At 47.4% G+C, this 26,256-nt stretch overlaps 1 long non-coding RNA gene across 1 annotated transcript; it reads right to left on the bottom strand.

The window, feature by feature from the left end:
• Positions 1 to 7,713: 7,713 nt before the first annotated feature.
• Positions 7,714 to 16,850, bottom strand: LOC123045536 (uncharacterized). The gene is made up of 4 exons (XR_006421467.1): positions 16,574 to 16,850; positions 15,868 to 16,490; positions 14,833 to 14,954; positions 7,714 to 8,971 (listed from the first exon to the last, which is right to left on the bottom strand). It is a non-coding gene; the product is annotated as an uncharacterized lncRNA (long non-coding RNA).
• Between the last annotated feature and the right edge of the window lie 9,406 nt (positions 16,851 to 26,256).

Raw genomic sequence — 26,256 nt, 5'->3', positions numbered from 1 at the left:
ATAGTTCATCACGAAGCTCTGGTAGCTTGGTGGCAATGACTTTGGAGAAACATCACTATCTCATCTGGAAGATTAACTCCCACTAGATTCAGGTGATTGTTGTACCCAGACAATCTGAGTACAAGCTCAACAATTGAGCTTTTCTCCCTTAGTTTGCAGGCTAAGAGACTCGTCGGAGGTCTTATACCTCTTGACGTGGGCACGAGCCTGAAATCCCAATTTCATCCCTCGAAACATCTCATATGTTTCGCGACGTTTCGAAATCGTCTTCGGTGCCTCAACTCTAAACCGTTTAACATTACTGAACTATCACATAGTTATCAAAACGTGTATGTCAGATGTTCGCAACATCCACAGACGACGTTCGAGGTTCAGCACACTGAGCGGTGCATTAAGGACATAAGCCTTCTTCGAAGCAACGAGGACAATCCTCAGTTTACGGACCTAGTCCGCATAATCGCTACTATCAACTTTCAACTGAATTTTCTCTAGGAACATATCTAAACAGTAGAGCTAAAGCGCGAGCTTACGACATAATTTGCAAAGATCTTTTGACTATGTTCAGGATAATTAAGTTCATCTTGTGAACTCCCACTCAGATAGACATCCCTCTAGTCATCTAAGTGATTACATGATCCGAGTCAACTAGGATGTGTCCGATCATCACGTGAGACGGACTAGTCATCATCGGTGAACATCTTCATGTTGATCGTATCTTCTATACGACTCATGTTCGACCTTTCGGTCTTTCGTGTTCCGAGGCCATGTCTGTACATGCTAGGCTCGTCAAGTCAACCAAAGTGTATTGCGTGTGTAAATCTGGCTTACACCCGTTGTATTCGGACGTTAGAATCTATCACACCCGATCATCACGTGGTGCTTCGAAACAACGAACCTTTGCAACGATGCACAGTTAGGGGGAACACTTTTCTTGACATTATTCCGAGGGATCATCTTATTTAAGCTACCGTCGTTCTAAGCAAATAAGATGTAAAACATGATAAACATCACATGTAATCAAAAAGTGACATGATATGGCCAATATCATTTTGCTCCTTTTGATCTCCATCTTCGGGGCTCCATGATCATCATCGTCACCGGCATGACACCATGATCTCCATCATCGTGTCTCCATGAAGTTGTCTTGCCAACTATTACTTCTACTACTATGGCTAACGGTTTAGCAATAAAGTAAAGTAATTACATGGCGTTGTTCAATGACACGCAGGTCATACAATAAATTAAGACAACTCCTATGGCTCCTGCCGGTTGTCATACTCATCGACATGCAAGTCGTGATTCCTATTACAAGAACATGATCAATCTCATACATCACATATCATTCATCACATTCTTTTGGCCATATCACATCACATAGCATACCCTGCAAAAACAAGTTAGACGTCCTCTAATTGTTGTTTGCATGTTTTACGTGGCTGCTATGGGTTTCTAGCAAGAACGTTTCTTACCTACGCAAAACCACAACGTGATATGTCAATTGCTATTTACCCTTCATAAGGACCCTTTTCATCAAATCCGATCCGACTAAAGTGGGAGCGACTGGCACCCGCTATCCACCTTATGCAACAAGTGCATGTCAGTCGGTGGAACCTGTCTCACGTAAGTGTACGTGTAAGGTCGGTCCGCGCCGCTTCATCCCACAATACCGTCGAAACAAGATTGGACTAGTAACGGTAAGCATATTGAACAAAATCAACGCCCACAACAACTTGTATTCTACTCGTGCATAGAAACTACGCACAGACCTAGCTCATGATGCCACTGTTGGGGAACGTAGCAGAAATCAAAAAAATTCTACGCATCACCAAGATTAATCTATGGAGTAATCTAGCAACGAGGGGAAGGAGAGTGCATCTACATACCCTTGTAGATCGCTAAGCGGAAGCGTTCAAGTGAACGGGGGTGATGGAGTCATACTCGTCGTGATCCAAATCACCGATGATCCTAGTGCCGAACGGACGGCACCTCCGCGTTCAACACACATGCAGCCCGGTGACGTCTCCCATGCCTTGATCCAGCAAGGAGAGAGGGAGAGGTTGGGAAGACTCCGTCCACCAGCAGCACGACGGCGTGGTGGTGGTGGAGGAGCGTGGCGCTCCAGCAGGGCTTCGCCAAGCACTGCGAGAGACGAGGAGGAAGAGAGGTAGGGCTGCGCCAAGGAGAGGAAAACTCATGTGTTTGCAGCCCCCAATACCTCAAGTATATATAGGGGAAGGGGAGGGGCTGCGCCCCCATCTAGGGTTCCCTCCCAAGGGGTGGCGGCAGCCCCACAACCCATCTAGCGTGCGGCCAAGGGGGGGAGAGGGGGAAACTTGCCCCCCAAGCAAGGTGGAGGCGCCCCCTCCCCAAACCCTAGGCGCCTTGGGCCCTGGTGGGGGCGCACCTGCCCACCTGGGGCTGGTCCCTTCCCACACTTGGCCCATGCACCCCTCTGGGGCCGGTGGCCCCACCTGATGGACCCCCGGGACCCTCCCGGTGGTCCCGGTACGTTACCGATAGCACCCGAATCTTTTCCGGTGACCAAAACAAGACTTCCCATATATAAATCTTTACCTACGGATCATTCCGGAACTCCTCATGACGTCCGGGATCTCATCCGGGACTCCGAACAACATTCGGTAACCACGTACATCTATTCCCTATAACCCTAGCGTCATCGAACCTTAAGTGTGTAGACCCTACGGGTTCGGGAGACACGTAGACATGACCGAGACAACTCTCCGGCCAATAACCAACAGCAGGATCTGGATACCCATGTTGGCTCCCACATGTTCCATGATGATATCATCGGATGAACCACGATGTTGAGGATTCAATCAATCCCGTATTCAATTCCCTTTGTCTAGCGGTATAGTACTTGCCCGAGGTTCGATCGTCGGTATCCCGATACCTTGTTCAATCTCGTTACCGGCAAGTCTCTTTACTCGTTCCGTAACACATCATCCCGTGATCAACCCCTTGGTCACATTGTGCACATTATGATGATGTCCTACCGAGTGGGCCCAGAGATACCTCTCCGTCACACAGAGTGACAAATCCCAGTCTCGATTCGTGCCAACCCAACAGACACTTTCAGAGATACCCGTAGTGCACCTTTGTAGCCAGCCAGTTACGTTGTGACGTTTGGTACACCCAAAGCATTCCTATGGTATCCGGGAGTTGCACAATCTCATGGTCTATGGAAATGATACTTCACATTAGAAAAGCTTTAGCATACGAACTACACGATCTTTGTGCTAGGCTTAGGATTGGGTCTTGTCCATCACATCATTCTCCTAATGATGTGATCCTGTTATCAACGACATCCAATGTCCATGGTCAGGAAACCGTAACCATCTATTGATCAACGAGCTAGTTAACTAGAGGCTTACTAGGGATATGGTGTTGTCTATGTATCCACACATGAATCTGAGTTTCCTATCAATACAATTATAGCATGGATAATAAACGATTATCATGAACAAGGAAATATAATAATAATAACTAATTTATTGTTGCCTCTAGGGCATATTTCCAACACTCATTACTTGCCTCGGGTCACTCGGGTGGGATCTTAATAGGCTCTAATAAAGATATTTTTGATTTTGTTGCGTTTGATCATGGAATCTTTTGTCATAAAGCCATGAATACCCTCTGTGAGTTTATCGTGGTATATGGGCCTGTGGATCATTCTTTGTCTCCTTTATTTCTTAATGAACTTTCTGTGAAGATTGAATCCTGCAATCTCCCGATGGTTATCGGGGGTGACTTTAATCTCCTTCGGTGCCCTTCTGATAAAAGCAACGATATCTTCTCCTGGCCTCTAGCTAATGCCTTTAATGATTTTATCAGCGCCAATGCTATTCGTGAGCTTCCCCGGGGCGGAGCTCGCTTTACCTGGTCCAATCATCAGGCTAACCCTATTAGATATGTGCTTGATAGAGTCTTCATTTGTCCCAGGTGGGATTCCATGTTTCCTAGGGCCTCCCTCGGCGCCAAATGCATAGTTGGCTCTGACCATACCCCCTTAATCCTTGACGATGGTTCTGTCAGTCTTAGACCCCCGGCTAGATTTCAATTTGACGCCTCTTGGCTGACTATAGATGGTTTTATCGAGATGGTGGCCTCGAAGATATCCCTCCTTCTCTCCTCCAACACTCGCTCCTTTGGGCCTCTGGATGACTGGCACTCGTGCTCCTACAACCTTCGTAAATTTCTTAGAGGTTGGTCTCGCAACCGTGCGGCGGAAGATCCGCGTTCCAAAACTTTCCTTGAGGCACAGATCGCGTCTCTTGATCTCGCGGCCAACTCCACTGGGCTTTCTGATGATGGTTGGGCGGTTCGATATAACCTTGAGGCCGCATTAATGCAGTCGCACCACCAGGCTAAGGTTTATTGGCGCCAGCGGGGCACTCTCAATTGGACTCTAAAAGGTGACTCCCCTACCGCTTATTTCTTTGCGACCGCGAACGGTAGGAGAAGGCGATGTGGTATCAATAGCTTGATTATTAATGTTGTGCGCTCTTCGGATCAGTCTGCTATTATGGCTCACGTGGTGAACTTCTTTTCTTCGCTGCTGGGGGCTAAGCCTCAATCGGGCTTCTCCATTTTCCCTTCCCTTTGGAACATAGGCCTTAAAATTTCTCCCGAGGAAAATGCATCTCTGATGGTTCCCCTTTCTGATCAGGAAATATGGGATGTAGTTAACTCTTCTAATCCTAATGCTGCCTCTGGGCCAGACGACTTCTCTATCCCTTTCTTTCGGAAATTCTAGCCTTAGTTGAAGCAGCTGGTCTGCAATGTCATCCAGGGTTTCTGTCTTGGTACTATCGATATCTCCCGCCTGAACTACGCAGTGATTTCCCTGATCCCCAAGGTTAAGGGTGCTGAATTAATCTCTCAACTCCGTCCTATTGCTCTGATTAATAACTTTGCCAAATTTCCGGCTAAGGGCTTTGCGAATCGACTGTCACCGGTTGCGCATAGAGTTATCAGCCCCTTCCAATCTGCTTTCATAAAAGGTCGTTTCATTCTAGATGGCATCTTATCTTTGCACGAGATTGTGCACGACCTTCACTCTCGGAGATCTAAATCGATTATCCTTAAGTTAGATTTTGAGAAAGCTTATGACTCGGTAAGCTGGTCTTTCCTCAGACAGGTCTTGCTTGCAAAAGGCTTCGACGGAGCTTATGTGCATCGTGTCAAGCAGTTGGTCTCGGGTGGTCATACTGCCATTTCTGTGAATGGGTTCATTAGTAATTTCTTCGCCAATGGCAGAGGCCTCCGTCAAGGGGACCCTGCCTCCCCTGTTCTTTTTAATTTTGTGGCCGATGCCTTTTCGTGTATGCTCACTAGGGCGGCCCAATGTGGTCACATCATTCCAGTGGTCTCCCATCTACTCCCGGAGGGGGTATCTCATCTGCAATATGCTCATGACACAATTATCTTGGTGGAACTGGACGATACATGTATTGCCAACCGTAAATTCATCTTGCTTTGCTTCGAAGCTGTATCGGGCCTTAAGATTAATTTCTCTAAAAGTGAGGTCTTAGTGACGGGTGTTGATGATGCGGAAGCCTTGCGGGTGGCCAGGCTTCCTAATTGTTCCTTGGGTTCCTCCCCCTTTAAGTATTTAGGCCTCCCAATCTCTCCTGTCTTGCTTCACTCTAAGGACTTTGCCCCGGCGGTCGCTAAGGTGGGAAACAGGGTGCTCCCTTGGAGGGGGAGATATAATACCAACGCTGGCAAAGTTGCTCTAATTAATTCCTGCTTATCTTCTCTCCCTATGTTCCTTATGTGCTTCTATCTTCTTTCGGCTGGCATCCATGCTGGCTTTGACAAACATAGGGGAGCCTTTTACTGGAATTCCGCCGACAACAAACGAAAATATAGGTTGGTCAAGTGGCAATGTATGTGTAAGCCTAAAAACCTCGGGGGGTTAGGCATTATTAATACACAGGTAATGAACAAATGTTTGCTTATTAAGTGGTGGTGGAAAATTATGACTAGCGGGGCCGATTCCCTTTGGTTTTCGATTCTCAAGGCTAAATACTTCCCACAATCTAGCCCGCTGTTTGCCACTGCTCGTCGTGGATCTCAATTCTGGAAGACCCTTGTCAAAGTCAGGCCAATCTTCCTGGAACATGTAAAATTTATCGTGGGTAACGGGACTGCGGTCCGCTTCTGGCTGGACTGGTGGTCTGGGGATGCTCCTCTAGCTGTTAGGTTTCCGGTTCTATTTTCGTATTGTCCTAAACCTGACATCTCCATCGCGGAGGTGGCGGCAAATAACTGGGATCTGGCTTTTCGTCGTTCCCTGTCTCCTGAAGAGTTGGAAGACTGGCAAAGTCTCTCTGCCCTCTTCCCTTTGCTCTCGGAGTCTTCTGATACGGTGTTTTGGCCTCATTCGGCCTCTGGCAGGTTTTCGATTAAGTCGTTGTACTCTAGGCTTATCGGTGGTACCCCTTCGAGCAGATTTTCTTGTGTCTGGATTTCCAAAGTCCCTCCTAAGATTAAAATTTTCCTTTGGCAAGCTTTTCGTGGCCGCCTCCCGGCGGCTGACCAGATTCACAAGCGCAATGGGCCAGGCTCGGAGTTTTGTCATCTGTGCGGTGCCTTGGAAAACTCGGAACACATTTTTTTCCATTGCGTGCTGGCCAAGTTGGTTTGGAGTTGTGTCAGATCTTGGCTTCAGGTTTCTTGGAACCCTTCCTCATTCTCTGAGCTTAGAAACCTAGCCAAAGTTTTGGTTGGGGTTACCAAGAGGGTGTTCTGGGTCGGCCTGGGTGCCTTATGCTGGGCTTTATGGACTATTAGGAATAAATTTACTATTGAACATATCTACCCATCTAAGCCTGCTGACGTTCTTTTCAAATCATGTATACTATTGCAGCAGTGGAGATCATTGACTAAGAATGAAGATCGGGATGCCCTGGACTTGCTCATCGCCAAAATTCGGGCTTCGGCATCCCACATCTCCGGGCTGGACCCCATCGTCTAATCAGGGTCTCGCTGTTTTCGTAGTTTGGTTCTAGTCTCTCTCTTCCGGCCTGCGCACCGAGTATGGCAGGTTGCCTGTACCCCTTACTTTCGTTTGCTGGTCCCAAACTTTCTGTCCGGTGAATTCTTGATGTTTCGCCTGTTGGTTCTGTTTATGTTCGGGTCTGTGACGCTGCCGTGTAGCTTTATTTATAAAGTCGGGCTATGTCCTTTTCTCTACAAATTTCTTTTACTCTTATTATTGTTGTGAATTTTCTCAGCCTAATTTTCTTTCGGGAAGCGCTAGGCCAGCCCACTATCATTGGATGAGAAAGCTTTGGCTGGTTGGATTTGACTTGAGAACGTGGCCTCCATAGGTAGTTTGCACGTAACAAACAGAATTGATTTCGATTTGTTTCCTAAACCTGTCCAGCGGAAATTACGTGCCCTCCTAAAATCACGTGAGTATAAATGAAGTGTCTGTTTGTTTCTCTCTCTCTCTAGGAAATTAAGTTCAATGAAATTATGTACGCCATACATGTTACTAAAATCAGACGCATATTAAATTTGCTTCCACCGTAATGAAAATGTGCTTCCTTTAGTTAATCAATTTGCTTCGAATTTAAAATATGTTCTGACTTTAGCAAAAATTGTTTTATGTTGGACTAGTAAATGTGCATGTGCGTTGCACGTTATATCTGAGGATTTTTTTCATTAGGACGCGCATATTCAATCGAAACAAACTAAATCCCCTCTTAAATCTGACGACAACTCACGTGTTGAATTACAGAAAATTCAGTACACAATGGGTAATTGAGCGTACACGAAAAGTCCAGTCACATATCTCTCGTAATGCTACTCCTTTAATTCTTCTACCGAAAAAACTACCATATGCCCTAGGATAACCACAATAGCTTGTACCTTTCACCTGACATGATTCTTAGTTGGTTGTGCCTCCTCTGATTCTCTGAAAGATACAAAAAAAGACAACGTCATGTATAAAGCTAGAATAATCAGACAATGAAGTTGTGCGAACTAAAAGCTATCTAACTTGATTACAACTCAAAACTACTCCCTCTATTCCTAAACATAAGTCTTCTTAGAAATTTCAATATGCACTACATACGGATGTATATAGACTTATTTTAGAGTGTAGATTCACTCATTTTGCTTCGTATGTAGTCCATATATGAATCTCTAAAAAGACTTATATTTAGGAACGGAGGGAGTAAAAATTTGCAGGTTAAGAATGATCCTGATGACATATGATGGCCGCACCTTGAAATTAATTATTTGAATTAGAACATGCATTTGGAAAACAAAGAACTACTACACTGGAACATGCATTTATAAAAATACAATGATGCATTTGAAGAAAGAAATACTACTATACTGGGAATGTACTTGGAAAAATCAGTGCAACTTGCTTATCACGTGTAGAAGATGTGAATTTTAACAAGCAAGATATGAGCAATAGCGTGAGCCTGGTCTCGACAAGTTAGACAAAGCCACAGATGCACTCTTCTTTCTCAGTGCCTCATTGTCGCCAACATCTGAATGGTTGCCTTGATACTTTGGCAAAGCCACTGCAATCTATAAAATAAATCCCATGATGATCACACAAAAAAGTTTGCTCTTTATAAGCATTGAGTTTTCGACAGTCTCAAGAATAGAGAACACTACAAAGAGCTATTTTTGTCATGGATAATCAATTACATAGGCACTAATGAACTGTTGCATGCACGCAATCAGTTTCAGTGATAGTACAAAACAAAAACGAAGGTGAATAAACATGCACATGGGCGCTTTGAAGGTAAGGGAAGCAATAACATCACCTAGTGCAGACAGTGACTTGTCGATGAACTTTGCCTCCTTAGACCTCTCTCCTTCTAATTCAGTTTTGGGCAAGCGGTCACTTCCAGCATGGTCAAACAACCATATGTGGGTTCTACTCCTTTGCCCAGTAAGCAAATGCCCACTCATGATGGTGACCCTTGTCAAGGACCTCGGTGCCCAAGACAGCAGGACCTCGACTACGTAGTTCGTAGTCTCGGTTGATAGGAGCGCTTGGGTTTTTGCCTAACTGCTCAATGGTGCAGGAGATAAGATTAGGAGTAGAGGAAGAGGTAGGAGATAATGATTTATTGCTTGCCTCAAAGGGTGCCGATTACAGGATATATAAAGGCCTTATGGGCTTCTAACAAACTAAGAAACTAACTACTCCTGGACTCTAGGAACCATCGTAGGATCAAGACTCCCTGCCCCGATCATGCCTCGCCAGCTGCGGCCGTCGGCTGCTGCTGCTGGGCGCGCGACCCGCGCCTGTACGCAGCGCCCCACATGACATCTCTCCCCCCCCCCTCGACGAGCAGCTCGTCCTCGAGCTGAAAAGTGGGGTAGCGCTCGACGAAACTGTCAAGATCCTCCCATGTTGCCGATGATGTAGCCTCGCCCTTCCAGTGGACAAGGAGCTAGCGAACGCCGCGTGCGAGGCGTGAACGAGTCACGCGTTCTGGTTCCGGGACAGCCGCACTGTTGTGGATTGGAGGCAAACCCGGCGGTGCAGTTGGAGGCATGCCGAAGAACTTCTTGAGGAGGCCCACGTGGAACACATCATGGAGGCGCGAGCGCACCGGTAGCTCAAGGCGGTAGGCGACGTCGTTGACGACCTCGGAAATGCGGTATGGCCCGTAGAAGCGTGGCTTGAGCTTGCCCCTGGTTGGCAAGTTGAGGGAAGAGGCAGCGCGCTGGCGAAGACGAAGCCACACCCAATCTCCCACTACATGCCGGACGTCGCGATGGCGTCTGTCGTAGTAGGACTTGTAGACCGCCTGCCGCCTGCTGTAGTCGATAGCGGACATCAGCGAGTAGCTCGTCTCGCTCCGCCATGCTTTCTGCCACGGCCGCCACCCTCGTGTCGCCTGGCTCGTAAGAGCGAATAGTGGGAGGGTCGCGTCCATACACGAGCTTGAACGGAGTTTCTTGGGTCACCGTCTGGTAGGCGGTGTTGTAGATGTACTCGGCCCAGGGAAGCCACCGTAGCCACTGTCGCGGATGATCCCCTGTGAGGCAACGCAGGTACATAACAATGATCTTGTTAGCAGCCTCCGTTTGTCCATCCGACTGAGGATGAAACGCCGACGTCATGTGCAGCTTCGTCCCGGTGAGGCGCATAAGCTCCCACCAAAATGCCGAGGTGAAGACGGGGTTGCGGTCCGAAACCATGGACTGCGGAACGCCATGGAGGCGCACGATCTCGGCGAAGAACACCTGTGCCACCGACTCTGCCGTGTACGGGTGGGCCAGCGCCACAAAGTGGCAGTACTTGCTGAAGCGATCCACCACGGTGAGGATGATGGACTTCCCGCCCACGCGAGGGAGCGCTTCCACGAAGTCGATGCCGATGTCAGTCCACACACCCGTGGGCACCGGCAGCGGCAGCAGCAGACCGGCGGGGTGCAAGTGCTCGGACTTGTACCTCTGGCAAGTACCGCAGGCGTGGACATACTCTTGCACCGGCTTGTGAAGGTTAGGTGCATGGAAGTCGCGGCGGAGACGATGCAGGGTGCGCAGGACGCCTTCGTGCCCGTCGTCATGCACTGCGGTGAGGAGCTCCTGGAGTAGCGGGGATGACGGCGGAATGTAGAGGCGGCCGTTGAAAGTGACGAGACCGTCGGAGAGCGACCACGGCTGCTGCCGTGTACCCGTCGCGATATCCTCACGCAGCACGACGAGCGCCGGGTCGGTTGTCGTAGCCTGCCGGAGGCGATCGATGAAGTCAAAGCGAGGACCCGATATCGCCATGACCGACGTCTCCTCTGTGTCGCGGCGGGAAAGGGCGTCCACCACCGTGTTTGTACTACCGGCCTTGTACTCCACGGTGAAGTCGAACCCCAGTAGTTTGCCGACCCAATGATGCTGCGGAATGGTTGCCAAACGCTGGTCAAGTAGGAATTTGAGATTGTAGTGATCAGTTTTTACCACAAATTGGCGCCCCCAGAGGTATGGTCTCCAATGACGAATAGCGAGCACTAGGCCGATGAGTTCCCGTTCATATGCTGCCAGGGAACGGTGACGTGGCGCGGCCGGCCGGCTAAAGAAAGCCACCGGGTGCTGGTCCTGAAGAAGGACAGCCCCGAAGCCATACGTAGAGGCGTCACACTCGATGATGAACGGCCGTGTGAAGTCCGGCAAAGCGAGGACGGGAGCCATGGTGACCGCCATCTTGAGGGCGGTAAAAGTTCCTGCCGCCTCTGGTGACCAGGAGAAACCATCCTTGCGAAGGAGGGCCGTCAGTGGCGCAGCAACCACGCCAAACTCCTTGACAAACTTGCGGTAGTACCCCGCAAGGCCGAGGAACCCCCGGACCGCACGTGCCGAGCATGGCTACGACTAATCGGCCACGGCCTGCACCTTTTCTGGATCCATGGCCACTCCTGCAGCGGAGATGGTGTGACCCAGGTAGGAGATCGACTCGACGCCGAACACGCATTTGGATCGCTTGACGAAGAGCCAGTGCTGGTGCAGGACGGTGAAGACGGTGCGCACATGCCGGAGATGGTCTGCCCACGTCTCGCTAAAAATGAGGATGTCGTCAAAGAAGACGAGAACGAAATGGCGCAGGTACGGTCGCAGCAGGTCGTTCATGAGTGCCTGGAACATTGCCGGCACGTTGCAGAGGCCGAACGGCATCACCAGGAACTCGTAGAGGCCGTCGTGGGTACGGAAGGGCGGTCTTGGGGATGTCCTCCGCACGCATCCGCACCTGGTGGTAGCCGAAGCGCAAGTCAAGCTTGGTGAAGAAACAAGCGCGCTGGAGCTCGTCGAGGAGTTCGTCCACCACCGGGATCGGAAACGCATCCTTGACGGTGATGGCGTTCAGGGCACGGTAGTCGATGCAGAAGCGCCAGGACCCGTCGGGCTTGCGGACCAGCAGTACCGGAGATGAGAATGCGGAACAACTCGCTCGGATGATGCCCAGGGCGAGCATGGTGGCACACTGACGCTCCAGCTCGTCCTTGTGCGCGGCCGGGTAGCGATACGGACGGACGGCCACCGGGGCGGAACCGGGCAGCAGGGTGATGCCGTGGTCGTGGCTGCCGGGTGGTGGCACGCCGGAGGGCTCGGCGAAAATGCCGTCGAACTCGGTGATGATGGCATCGAGGAAGTCGCGGCCACTGCATGATTTCAGGGCTGGACCGTCCGGTCCTGCAATGCCATGCCAGCACACCCGATGGCCCCTCCGCCAGAACGTCATGGAGAGGGCGCGGAAATCCCAAAGGATCGGTCCAAGCGTCGCAAGCCACTGCGTGCCCAGGACGACGTCGTAGCCCGCGAGCGGCAAGGCGAGGAAATCCTCCGAGAACGCCTCTTGGTCGATGCGGAAGGACATGGCGCGGCATGCGCCCTGGCACGGAACGCGTTCGCCGTTGTCCACCATGACGCGCAGCTTCTCGGTGGTGGGGGATGGCAGTGTAGCACGAGCGGCCGCCTCCTCGGCGATGAAGTTGTGGGTGGAGCCTGAGTCGATCAGGGCGAGGAGGAAGACACCCCCGAGGGTGATATGCATCTGCATGGTCTCGCTCGTGCGCACGCTGAAGATTGCATGGAGCGAGATCTGAGGATCGGCCGGCGAGGCATCAGCGGTGGCGGAGGCCGTGTCGTCGTCGTCGTCGTCCGGCGCCAGATCGAGGAGAAAGATGCGCTGGCACACACGGTTGTGGCCCCTGCCAAACTTCTCGTTACAATTGAAGCATAGGCCCAGGCGACGTCATTCCTCCATCTCTGCCTGTGACAGGCGTTTGATTTGGCGCCCTTCCGGCAGACTGGGGCCATGCTGGGGTGCGGCTGGTGGAGCCGGTGCGGGGGGCGCGAGACGTGGTACGGGCGCCGGCAGGATGCCCTTCTGCTGAAAACGCACCGGCGGCGCGGAGGCGAGCGCGCACTGGTCGCGCAGCTCCAATTTGCGGGCGAGGCTCATGGCGACGGCGAGGGACTGCGGGTTGTGGATTTCCATGTCGAGGCTGAGGGGTGGCTGGAGTCCCGCGGTGAAGATCTGAACCTTCTGTGTCTCGGATAAGCTGCCTGCCCGGGGAAGGAGCGCCTCGAACCGCTCCTGGAAGTCGACGACTGAGGTCGTGCGCTTGCACTCCATTAGTTCGCCCAGCGGGTTAGCGCGCAGAGGTGGCCCGAAGCGAAGATTGAGCAGCTCGGTGAAGCGGCGCCACGAAGGCGTGCCCTCATCGCGCTGGACCTGCATATACCATAGTTGGGCAGTACCCTCGAGATTGTATGACGCCATCCACACTTTCTCCTCGGCGATCCGTTGTTGATGGAAGAAGGACTCGCATTTGTTGATGAATGCGAGAGGATCGGACTTGCCATCGAACTTGGGGAAGTCCATCTTCTGAAACCGGGGCGGTCGATCATTGTGGTGCTGCCCATCGTGGGCGCTGTCAGCGCTCGACGAGGAGGCGGACTTGTCCTTCTGGAGTGCGGCGACGGACATCTGCAGGGACGCCACCGTTGCAGTCAAGGCCTCGATCATCTTGGCCAGATCGGCGGTGGTTGGTTCTGCCATGCCGGAAGTGACCGAGGCGGCGGCGGATGGTGGCGATGGAGGTGTGCTTGGCGCGGACGCAGGGGTGGAGGTGGGTTGCGGATGGAGCGCGGACGAGGAAGAGGATCGCCTGGAACCCGATACCAAGTTGTCAAGGACCTCGGTGCCCAAGACAGCAGGACCTCGACTACATAGTTCGTAGTCTCGGTTGATAGGAGCGCTAGGGTTTTTGCCTAACTGCTCAATGGTGCAGGAGATAAGATTAGGAGTAGGGGAAGAGGTAGGAGATAATGATTTATTGCTTGCCTCAAAGGGTGCCAATTACAGGATATATAAAGGCCTTATGGGCTTCTAACAAACTAAGAAACTAACTACTCCTGGACTCTAGGAACCATCATAGGATCAGGACTCCCTGCCCCGATCATGCCTCGCTAGCTGCGGCCGTCGGCTGCTGCTGCTGGGTGCGCGACCCGTGCCTGTACGCAGCGCCCCACATGACAAACCCTAACCAAGATGCAAGTGAAACAGAAGTTCGGATGTCATTATCCCATTGCTAAAATATGCTCATTACTATGTCAAGTATGCTAAATTAAATAGAATTAGTTCAGTAACACTTCTTGATTAAATCAACCAATGTATAGAGCCAACTTTCAGTTTCTGCCAGACACCTCTTGTACAGCATAAACACTTTGCTCTATGTCGAACCTCATTATAAAGTCAAGATAAATGAGGAGATGTACCTATTTTATGTTTGTTCAGAGTTGTCATCAAGAAGGACCCCAATTTTTCAATATCAACTTCGAAGATACTCGCACCAAATGTTTTTGTAGAACAGATGAGCTTCTCTTCTCTAACATCATGAACCATTCTCCGAGAGCCCTATAACTCAGCTATTATCTGGAACAACTTCCATAGTGAACGTTTTCACTGTTCCAGTTTGCCCACATTGAAACCATACATCACTGACCTCACGACTGCCAGATTCTTAGCAAATACAACATCTGAATAAAACATATAGAACAGAACCAATTAAATTCAACATCATCCAACAATATTAGCATATTTAAAATATATCGAGAAAAGGAATACATATGCTTATTATCGTGTTGAAAGACTGTCCAATTCATGAATTTGTACATCACAGCGTTTGGAAGAAAACTTAAATGATTGCCCTATTCATAAATTTTCATGAATGCAGGAGCGGTAAAACTCAATTTGCAAGAAGCTTTTTAAAATGCAGATTTTGATGTTCCACACACCATCTATTGTATTATTTTCTCATCCAAATTTCATACCATGCAATAAATAGGAGATAGAAGAATATAAGGAACATGCTTAGGCCTGCCTCTGTCATTCCCTCTCTGCCACTTCCCTTCTGTTGTACTCCTGCTAGTGTTATGCAACATATAAGAACAATCTACAGGGTGGAAGAACAGAATTACAGACGGGAAATAAAGTTTGATGCAAATATTTTAGAACTGCAAACATTATACAAAGGCCAAGCTCTCTAATATTTTTTAGGGAAGAAATCACTCTTTTTCGGACGAGTGATGTGAGAGGCGCATCAAACAAGGGTTTTACGTCAAGTTTGGAGTAAAAAGTAAGTTTTTAGATATTTATACTATTATTAAACAGGGATCTGTGGGGATGATCCGTCGTATTTCCCGCTCTGAAATGCGTCTTCCAAAAAAAATCGCGCGCTAAAATGAGGGCCATTGAATCGGCACTCTCTTGTCTCCCATTATCCCTTCAAGCCTTGTGTCTTCTCCAGTAGAACCATATGCTGATCTGCATATCTACCACCGCCACATACACATACTGAACATTCAGATTAAGCTCAAGTTCCACTCATCACTCTTTTCGTAAAAGACAAAACGATCTGTTGTTCTAGGCTGCTTGCCATAGACAGAGGGGCAATATAAAGCTTTGTTTAGTTTAGGCACTTGCAGATAGCATGTAAATCTAGGAAGTGTCCTTACTTTACACTACACATGTGTTTTTTAGAAAAGATGCTACATTTAGCAAGATGTTAAGTAAGATGAAGATCCACGCCATGGACGGGTAGGTTGCTGCACAAAAGCACCCGAGGGGCAAGAATGTGTACAAACCTGAAGTCCTGAATAACTCACGAAATTTATTTTGTTACCCTCTAGCGCTTCAGCCTAAGATCAACTCAAGTTTACTCTTTGGATAGTTCAGACAACTGACAAGTTGGTCGCTCTACCGGTGCCCGGCCAACAAGAACCCTACACATTCTAAATGTCATCACAATCATAAGGCCAACACATCTGTTCATAAATTTTCCAGTTCTATGTATAATCTGGAAATACCATTTGCAGTGGTGCCGAAGCTTTCCTGGCAGATTTGACAATTAGCTTCACCAATCAGGTTCTACATATAACTGAAGAGAAAAAAAGGCCAGTCACAATGTTGAATGGATAGATAATCATCTAGTATATCAACCAATTAACAGGACCAAAGAAACAGTAAGCAAACACTACAAAGTGGTCTTGATATATGAATAAAGTTCTGTGCGTTACAGTAAATTACCATATATGAATAAGATTAGTCGTAAGTAATTGGACACTACTATGAGAATATTAAAAACATTAACCATGATTTTTGCTGGGAATATGGAGTATCATGTCGCTCCTATGCTTCATCTGCTTGCTTCTCAAACAGATTGGAAGAATCAAATCACCTTCATCAGAATGGTACCCAATGGTTGAAACGACATATCAGTGTATAATTTCTGCCTTCAGAGAAATATTATCGATCACATGCCTAGGGCGGCAGGGCTGGCTGGGAGGTGGGACAGATGCGTAGTGCGGCTAGCCAAGGCGGACACGACGGACGGTGCGCGCGCGCGGGGGGGGGGGGGGGGGAGATTCGCTCGTCGTCATCGTCGATATGTCGATATGGTCGGGAAGGTCCGGACAGAGCTCTGCTCGTCCTGCAGCGCAGAACGGAGAGAGGGAGATATATTAGTGAGGAGATGGAGAGAGAAGGAGTTAGAGGGCGCTGAGCGCAGCTTACCGACAGAGGAGGTCGGCGGCGGCTTGCTGTACGGCGGGCGACGACCAGAGGACGGGTCAACTCGCGGCGATGGGGAAGGAAGCACACGGGAGGAGGGGATCAGGGGAAGGAAGGTGGGGCTGCGCAAGTTGCTGCGGATCCGTTTTTCTGGCATGATTTCGGGTGGAGTCAATCTGGAAATCTGTGAATTGCCGGCGGGTTTGCGGGGATTGGGGACGCGGAGCGAGGATTGACAGACTACCGTGTCTGTTTTGGCAGAACATCTGATCTGAGACGGTTGATCTCGGTGACAGACTATTGATGCATTATGAATGGTAGGATGTATTTAAGTTAATTTGATCCGAGGGTTCTGGTAATCCTGTGTACATAAACTGTGTGGCTTTAGGGGGATTGATGTTTGCTTTTTTAATAGTAGTATAGATAAACTTATTTAAAATATGTTCTGACTTTAGCAAAAATTGTTTTATGTTGGATAAACTTATTTATCTCATCAAATCTGGAACATGGAATTTGCTTTCTTCCAATGCATACCAATTTCTTTTATGCAACACGCGTTTTCAACACAATGAAATGACGTTTCAATGAATTCGAGAATTTGCTTATGGTGCAACTAAAATATGCTTATGTGTTTTTGCGAGGAACTAAAATATGCATTGACTTAACAAAAAATGTATCCATAAAATTATTATTCTGTCCATCGTAGCTCAGTTAGAGAATTTGCTTCCACGAGCTAGATATACATGAGTCCAATGTACCAGAATATTCTTGTTTCCAATCACAGAAAAATTGGGTCTCTAATTGTACATTTTGCTTCCATTATGGTTAGAATTTTTTATCTATCTAGATCTAGAAATTTGGGTCCGCTCGTATATTATTCTGCATCGTTCGCTCTTTCGCTGCTTCATTTGGCAGAAACTTTCCAACAACACAAAAGAGCGAAATTTTAATTTTCTTTTTCAGTTTGTTTGGTTTGTCTGTTTTTATGCCTACCACCAGCTCCAAGGACGAAAAAGTTCAAAAAAAATCATGTTCAATGGAATGTTTTCGGGTAGGACTGAAGTCTCCGTTTGAGAGCACGTTTTTTGGCATTGTCAAATGACACCAAAATTATTCCATGAGCATTTTGGTACCATGCCAATTTGTTTTAGTTTTCGATAATTTTTTCCATTTTCTGGAGTTTTCTCAGTAAAAAACGTACCGATAAATGGCTGGACGTGTCGCAACTTGCGTATGGTGTCGAAAATCGTTCAAACCTGACATGGTTTCCTATCATGCGCATGCCTACCTGCTTGCAGAATTTTGCGTCAGTTGAAGGATTTCCAAACATAGACCATGTTTAACGAGGGTGTTTGGATAGGCTAGAAGACTGTGCACGATGTTTCCCAATATCCTTGAAATGACCCCAACTTTTTCAAGCAGGTGGGCATGACCATGGTAGTTATTCATACTAGGTTCGAACGATTTCTGACATCGTATGAAAGTTGCGACACATCCGCCCATTTGTAGGCCTTTTTTGACCGAGAAAACTCTGAAAAATGAAAAAAATGTCAAAAAAACAAAACAACTTGGCATGTCGCCTTGAATTGGTCATACAAGGTCATAAAAAAATTGGGGTCATTTCAAGGATGTCGGGAAACAATGTACTCTCACCTAAATATCCTCCATTGATCACGGTCTATGGTTGGACATCCTTTAAATCACCCCAACTTTTGTAAGCATGTGGTCATGTCCATGATAGACATCCATGTTAGGTTTAAATGATTTCTGACACCCTATGCAAGTTGCGACACGTTCGGTCATTTATCAGTCTTTTCTACCGATAAAACTCCAAAAAAATTCAAAAATATTCGAGAACTAAAATAGCTTGGCAATGTGCCTTGAATTGGTCGCACAAGGCCATGAAAATAATTTGTGCCATTGCAAGGATGTCAAAACAAATGTTCTCTCAACGGATCCTTCTAGGCTTTAGGCCTCTGGCTGAAAACCCTTCGTTGAACACGATCTATTTTTGAACATCTTCAAATGACACCAAATTTTGCAAATAGGTGGACATGCCCATGATAGGCACCCCTGTCAGATTTGAACAATCTTTGACACCATATGCAAGTTGCGACATGTCCGACCATTTATCGGTCTTTTTTAACCGAGAAATCTACAGAAAGTACAAAATTTATCAAAAACCAAAACAAATTGACATGGTGCCATGAATTGGTCATACAAGACCATGGAAAAAATGAAGACATTTCAAGAATGTTGGGAAACAAAATGCTCTTAGATGGAGGAGCTTTCTCGCAGAACACCCTCCATTGAACATGGTGTCTTTTTGGACATGCATTAAATGAACTCAACTTATGCCAGGTAGCATCCCCATGGTAGACATCCATGTCCGTTTTGAAAAAAAATATTCAATCACAATTTTGGTAGGTACTTAAAACTGATATTTTATTTTATTTCCCATTTCCGCGCATGACAGTGAATCGGCTCAGTCGGGCGGCCTCCTGTGAATAATGTATTCAATTTATGATTTTTTTCCAAATTCGTGAACTTGTTTTCAAATCAATGAACTTTTTCCAAATTTGCGAACTTTTTTGTCAAATTTGTGAATTTTTCTTTCAAATCAATGAACGTTTTGTTGGGGAACGTAGTAATAATACAAAAAAATTCCTACGTGTCATCAAGATCAATCTAGGAGATGCTAGCAACGAGAGAGAGGGAGTGCATCTTCATACCCTTGAAGATCGCTAAGCGGAAGCGTTACAAGAACGCGGATGATGGGGTCGTACTCGTGGCGATTCAAATCGCAGAAGATCTGATCCAAGCGTCGAACGAACGGCGCCTCCGCGTTCAACACACGTACATCCCGAGGACGTCTCCTCCTTCTTGATCCAGCAAGGGGAGAGGAGAAGTTGAGGGAGAACTCTGGCAGCACGATGGCATGGTGGTGGTGGAGCTCGTGGTTCTCCGATAGGGCTTCACCAAGCACTACGGAGGAGGAGGAGGAGGAGAAGGAGGAGGTGTAGGAGGGGGGAGGGCTGCGCCAGGGGCAAGGGTGCGGCTGCCCTCCCACTCCCCTCTATTTATAGGGTGAAGGGGAGAGGGGGCGGCCCCCCTAGATGCATCTAGAGGGGGGACTAGGGGGGGGCTTGCCCCACAAGCAAGATGGGAGGCGCCCCCACCCCCTAGGGTTTTCAACCCTAGGTGCCTTGGGCCCTTAGGGGGCGCACCAGCCCACTAGGGGGTTGGTTCCCACCCATATTCAGCCCACTTGGTCCCCCGGGGTAGGTGGCCTAATACGTCTCCAACGTATCTATAATTTTTTATTATTCCATGTTATTATATTATCTGGTTTGGATGTTAAATGGGCTTTAATATGCTCTTTTATATTATTTTTGGGACTAACCTATTAACCGGAGGCCCAGTGACAGTTTCTGTTTTTTTGCCTATTTTAGAGTTGTATAGAAAAGGAATACCAAACGGAGTCCAAACGGAATGAAACCTTCATGAGGATCTTTCTTGGACCAAAAGCAATCCAAAAGACTTGGAGTTGAGGTCTGGGACTCTACGAGGAGGCCACGAGGCAGGAGGGCGTGCCAAGGGGGGGGGGTAGGCGCGCCCCCACCCTCATGGGCCCCTTGTAGCTCCACCGACATACTTCTTTTGCCTATATATACTCTTATACCCTAGAAACACCAGGGGGAGCCACGAAACCACTTTTCCACAGCCGCAACCTTCTGTACCCGTGAGATCCCATCTTGGGGCCTTTTTCGGCAATCTGCCGGAGGGGGAATCAATCATGGAGGGCTTCTACATAAACACCATTTCCTCTCCGATGAAGCGTGAGTAGTTTACCACAGACCTTCGGGTCCATAGTTATTAGCTAGATGGCTTCTTCTCTCTCTTTGATTCTCAATACAAATTTCTTCTCAATGTTCTTGGAGATCAATTCGATGTAATATTCTTTTGTGGTGTGTTTGCCGAGATCCGATGAATTGTGAATTTATGAACAAGATTATCTATGAATATTATTTGGTTCTTCTATGAATTCTTATATGCATGATTTGATATCTTTGCAAGTCTCTTCGAATTATCGGTTTAGTTTGGCCTAATAGATTGATCTTTCTTGCAATGGGAGAAGTGCTTAGCTTTGGGTTCAATCTTGCGATTTTCTTTCCCAGTGACAGTAGGGGCAGCAAGGTGATACGTCTCCAACGTATCTATAATTTTTGATTGCTCCATACTACTTTATCTACTATTTTAGGCAAAATATTGGGCTTTATTATCCACTTTTATATTATTTTTGGGACTAACCTATTAACCGGAGGCCCAGCCCAGATTTGATGTTTTATGTCTATTTCAGTGTTTCGGGGAAAAGGAATATCAGACGGAATCAAAACGGAACGAAATCAACTGGAGAAGTTAATTTTGGAAGGAAACCAACCTGATGGGCTTGGAGTGCATGCCAGGGGAGTCCCGGGCTGTCCACGAGGGTGGAGGGCGCCCCCCTGGGCGCGCCCCCCTAACTCATGAGCAACCCGGAGGTCCACCTACGTACCCCCTGCACCCATATATACCTACGTACCCTAAAACTTCCAGAACAGAAGAGAGATCGGGAGTTCCGGTGCCGCAAGCCTCTGTAGCCACCAAAAACCAATCGGGACCCTGTTCCGGCACCCTGTCGGAGGGGGATCCCATCACCGGAGGCCATCTTCATCATCCCGGCGCTATCCATGAGGAGGAGGGAGTAGTTCACCCTCGGGACTGAGGGTATGTACCAGTAGCTATGTGTTTGATCTCTCTCTCTCTCTCGTGTTCTCTCTCGTGTTCCTCCAAGGCACGATCTTGATGTATCCCGAGCTTTGCTATTGTAGTTGGATCTTATGATGTTTCTCCCCCTCTACTCTCTTGTGATGAATTGAGTTTCCCCTTTGAAGTTATCTTATCGGATTGAGTCTTTTATGAACACTTGATGTATGTCTTGCCATGATTATCTGTGGTGACAATGGGATATCATGTGCCACTTGATGTATGTTTTGGTGATCAACTTGCGGGTTTCGTGACACTTGGGAACCTACGCATAGGGATTGGCACACGTTCTTGACTCTCCGGTAGTAGCTTTGGGGCACTTTTTGAAGTACTTTTATGTTGGTTGGATGAATCTGAGATTGTGTGATGCATATCGTATAATCATGCCCATGGATACTTGAGGTGACAATGGAGTATCTAGGTGACATTAGGGTTTTAGTTGATTTGTGTCTTAAGGTGTTATTCTAGTACGAACTCTTTTATAGATCGATCCGAAAGAATAGCTTTGTGGTGATTTCGCACCCGACCATAATCTCTATGTTTGTTCTCCGCTATTAGTGGCTTTGGAGTGACTCTTTGTTGCATGTTGAGGGCTTGTCATATGTTCTTTCTATGTTATTATTGTTGAGAGAACTTACACTAGTGAAAGTATGAACCCTAGGCCTTGTTTCCTATCATTGCAATACCGTTTACGCTCACTTTTACCGCTCGCTTGAAGGAAATATGCCCTAGAGGCAATAATAAAGTTATTATTTATTTCCTCATATCATGATAAATGCTTATTATTCATGCTAGAATTGTATTAACCGGAAACATGATACATGTGTGAATACATAGACAAACATATAGTCACTAGTATGCCTCTACTCGACTAGCTCATTAATCAAAGATGGTTGTGTTTCCTAACCATAGACATGTGTTGTCATTTGATTAATGGGATCACATCATTAGGAGAATGATGTGATTGACATGACCCATTCCGTTAGCCTAGCAATTGATCATTTAGTATATTGCTATTGCTTTCTTCATGACTTATACATGTTCCTGTAACTATGAGAATTATGCAACTCCCGTTTACCGGAGGAACACTTTGGGTACTACCAAACGTCACAACGTAACTGGGTGATTATAAAGGAGTATTATAGGTGTCTCCGAAGGTACATGTTGAGTTGGCGTATTTTGAGATTAGGTTTTGTCACTCCGATTGTCGGAGAGGTATCTCTGGGCCCTCTCGGTAATGCACATCATTATAAGCCTTGCAAGCAATGTGACCAAATGAGTTGGTCACAGAATGATGCATTACGGAACGAGTAAAGAGACTTGCCGGTAACGAGATTGAACTAGGTATTGGATACCGACGATCAAATCTCGGGCAAGTAACATACCGATGACAAAGGGAACAGCGTATGTTGTTATGCGGTTTGACCGATAAAGATCTTCGTAGAATATGTAGGAACCAATATGGGCATCCAGGTTCCGCTATTGGTTATTGACCGAGAATAGTTCTAGGTCATGTCTACATAGTTCTCGAACCCGTAGGGTCCGCACGCTTAACGTTACGATGACAGTTTTATTATGAGTTTATAAGTTTTGATGTACCGAAGTTTGTTCGGAGTCCCGGATGTGATCACGGACGTAACGAGGAGTCTCGAAATGGTCCAGACATAAAGATCGATATATTGGAAGCCTATATTTGGACATCGGAATCGTTCCGGGTGAAATCGGCATTTTACCGGAGTACCGGGAGGTTACCGAAACCCCCCGGGGGTTATTGGGCCTACATGGGCCTCGAGGGAGAAGAGGGAAGGAGGCAGGAGGGGGCCGCGCGCCCCTCCCCTTCCTAGTCCGAATAGGACAAGGGAAGGGGGGCGGCGCCCCCCCTTTCCTTCCCCTCTTCCTCCTCTTTCCCCCCTTCTCCTATTCCAACTAGGAAAGAAGGGAGTCCTACTCCCGGTGGGAGTAGGACTCCCCCCTTGGCGCGCCCTCCTTGGCCGGCCGCCTCCTCCCCCCTGGATCCTTTATATATGGGGGTGGGGGGCACCCCATAGACACACAAGTTGATCTACGGATCGTTCCTTAGCCGTGTGCGGTGCCCCCCTCCACCATATTCCACCTCGGTCATATCGTCGCGGAGTTTAGGCGAAGCCCTGCGCCAGTAGAGCATCATCATCGTCAGCACGCCGTCGTGCTGACGGAACTCATCCCTGAAGCTTTGCTGGATCGGAGCCCGGGGATCGTCATCGAGCTGAACGTGTGCTGAACTCGAAGGTGCCGTACGTTCGGTGCTTGGATCGGTCGGATCATGAAGACGTACGACTACATCAACCGCGTTGTGCTAACGCTTCCGCTTACGATCTAAGAGGGTACGTGGACAACACTCTCCCCTCTCGTTGCTATGCCATCACCATGATCTTGCGTGTACGTAGGATTTTTTTTTTGAAATTACTACGTTCCCCAACAGTGGTATCAGAGCCAGGTTTTATGCGTTGATGTTATATGCACGAGTAGAACACAAGTGAGTTATGGGCGATACAAGTCATACTGCTTACCAGCATGTCATACTTTGGTTCGGCGGTATTGTGAGATGAAGCGGCCCGGACCGACATTACGCGTACGCTTACGCGAGACTAGTTTCACCGTTACGAGCACTCGTGCTTAAAGGTGGCTGGCGGGTGTCTGTCTCTCTCACTTTAGCTGAATCGAGTGTGGCTACGCCCGGTCCTTGCGAAGGTTAAAACAGCACCAACTTGATGAACTATCGTTGTGGTTTTTATGCGTAGGTAAGAACGGTTCTTGCTAAAGCCCGTATCAGCCACGTAAAATTTGCAACAACAAAGTAGAGGACGTCTAACTTGTTTTTGCAGGGCATGTTGTGATGTGATATGGTCAAGACGTGATGCTATATTTTATTGTATGAGATGATCATGTTTTGTAACCAAAGTTATCGGCAACTGGCAGGAGCCATATGGTTGTCGCTTTATTGTATGAAATGCAAACGCCCTGTAATTGCTTTACTTTATCTCTAAGCGGTAGCGATAGTCGTAGAAGCAATAGATGGCGTAACGACAACGATGCTACGATGGAGATCAAGGTGTCGCGCCGGTGACGATGGTGATCACGACGGTGCTTCGAAGATGGAGATCACAAGCACAAGATGATGATGGCCATATCATATCACTTATATTGATTGCATGTGATGTTTATCCTTTATGCATCTTATCTTGCTTTGATTGACGGTAGCATTTTAAGATGATCTCTCACTAATAATCAAGAAGTGTTCTCCTGAGTATGCACCGTTGCGAAAGTTCTTCGTGCTGAGACACCACGTGATGATCGGGTGTGATAGGCTCTACGTTCAAATACAACGGGTGCAAAACAGTTGCACACGCGGAATACTCAGGTCATACTTGACGAGCCTAGCATATACAGATATGGCCTCGGAACACGGAGACCGAAAGGTCGAACATGAATCATATAGTAGATATGATCAACATAGTGATGTTCACCATTGAAACTACTCCATCTCACGTGATGATCGGACATGGTTTAGTTGATTTGGATCACGTGATCACTTAGATGACTAGAGAGATGTCTGTCTAAGTGGGAGTTCTTAAGTAATATGATTAATTGAACTTAAATTTATCATGAACTTAGTACCTGATAGTATTTTGCTTGTCTATGTTTGTTTGTAGATAGATGGCTCGTGCTGTTGTTCCATTGAATTTTAATGCGTTCCTTGAGAAAGCAAAGTTGAAAGATGATGGTAGCAATTACACGGACTGGGTCCGTAACCTGAGGATTATCCTCATTGCTGCACAGAAAAGTTACGTCCTGGAAGCACCGCTGGGTGCCAGGCCTGCTGCTGATGCAACTGACGACGTTAAGAACGTCTGGCAGAGCAAAGCTGATGACTACTCGATAGTTCAGTGTGCCATGCTTTACGGCTTAGAACCGGGTCTTCAACGACGTTTTGAACGTCATGGAGCATATGAGATGTTCCAGGAGTTGAAGTTAATATTTCAAGCAAATGCCCGGATTGAGAGATATGAAGTCTCCAATAAGTTCTATAGCTGCAAGATGGAGGAGAATAGTTCTGTCAGTGAACATATACTCAAAATGTCTGGGTATAATAATCACTTGATTCAACTGGGAGTTAATCTTCCTGATGATAGTGTCATTGACAGAATTCTTCAATCACTGCCACCAAGCTACAAGAGCTTCGTGATGAACTATAATATGCAAGGGATGAACAAGACTATTCCCGAGCTCTTCGCGATGCTAAAAGCCGCGGAGGTAGAAATCAAGAAGGAGCATCAAGTGTTGATGGTTAACAAGACCACCAGTTTCAAGAAAAAGGGCAAAGGGAAGAAGAAGGGGAACTTCAAAAAGAACAGCAAGCAAGTTGCTGCTCAAGAGAAGAAACCCAAGTCTGGACCTAAGCCTGAAACTGAGTGCTTCTACTGCAAGCAAACTGGACACTGGAAGCGGAACTGCCCCAAGTATTTGGCGGATAAGAAGGATGGCAAAGTGAACAAAGGTATATGTGATATACATGTTATTGATGTGTACCTTACTAATGCTCGCAGTAGCACCTGGGTATTTGATACTGGTTCTGTTGCTAATATTTGCAACTCGAAACAGGGACTACGGATTAAGCGAAGATTGGCTAAGGACGAGGTGACGATGCGCGTGGGAAATGGTTCCAAAGTCGATGTGATCGCGGTCGGCACGCTACCTCTACATCTACCATCGGGATTAGTTTTAGACCTAAATAATTGTTATTTCGTGCCAGCGTTGAGCATGAACATTATATCTGGATCTTGTTTGATGCGAGATGGTTATTCATTTAAATCAGAGAATAATGGTTGTTCTATTTATAT

The sequence above is a fragment of the Triticum aestivum genome, chromosome 2B (assembly GCF_018294505.1).
Source record: "Triticum aestivum cultivar Chinese Spring chromosome 2B, IWGSC CS RefSeq v2.1, whole genome shotgun sequence".
Lineage (NCBI taxonomy): Eukaryota > Viridiplantae > Streptophyta > Magnoliopsida > Poales > Poaceae > Triticum > Triticum aestivum.
The sequence above is the reverse complement of the archived record's forward strand: the minus strand, read 5'-3'. Positions and strand labels throughout refer to the sequence as shown.